We start from the raw sequence: 642 nt of genomic DNA, 5'->3' as shown, positions 1-642 counted from the left end.
TTATTCATACAGTACTTTTCTGCATCCTTTATGAAAAAAAGAGATACAGATGAAAAAAGAGAGAAAGAAATACAATTATCACCCCACTCCCTTCAAAAAAAAAAAAAAAAAAAAAAATTATGATAAGGATAAAAAAACACATTATAACACAATATAATAAGCATAAAATAAACACAATATAATAGAAAAACATTCTTTAAATCATCCTTTACACGAAAAAAAGATAAAGAAATAGAGAAAGAAATACAACTATAAAAAAGACTAAAACAAAACAAAACAACAACAACAAAAATACCCCCCCAAAAAAAATCATCCTTTAACAAAAATAAGACAAATAGAGAAAGAAATACAAATATAAAAAAAAACAAAAAAAAAAAAAAATAAAATAAAATAAAAAATCGAGATCGTCATTTGACCCGCAAGTCACGTGACCATAATATTTGGACGTCATCAGCTGATCGCGAGGAGAGGCGAGTGACAGCTGATTTTCTCGGTGTTTTATGCCTCCAAAGACGAGAAATGAAGTTGTTTTCTTGAATTCTGGGTTGTATTAGGGCGTAAGTAACGGGCTGTGTCTTGTAGGGAAGTATTAAATCTCGTTTTGGAGAAATTGGCGAGTTTTCTATTTTTTGGATAGAGTGA

General features: G+C 29.3%; 1 protein-coding gene across 1 annotated transcript in view; it reads left to right on the top strand.

The window, feature by feature from the left end:
- Positions 1–432: 432 nt before the first annotated feature.
- Positions 433–642, top strand: part of LOC119592217 (rab3 GTPase-activating protein non-catalytic subunit-like) — a gene marked incomplete at its 3' end in the record, with an annotated part of 43,875 nt that continues 43,665 nt past the window's right edge. The window contains 1 exon segment of the mRNA XM_037941049.1: positions 433–557.

The sequence above is a fragment of the Penaeus monodon genome, chromosome 29 (genome assembly GCF_015228065.2).
Source record: "Penaeus monodon isolate SGIC_2016 chromosome 29, NSTDA_Pmon_1, whole genome shotgun sequence".
NCBI lineage: Eukaryota > Metazoa > Arthropoda > Malacostraca > Decapoda > Penaeidae > Penaeus > Penaeus monodon.
This window is presented reverse-complemented; position numbering and strand designations above follow the sequence as displayed.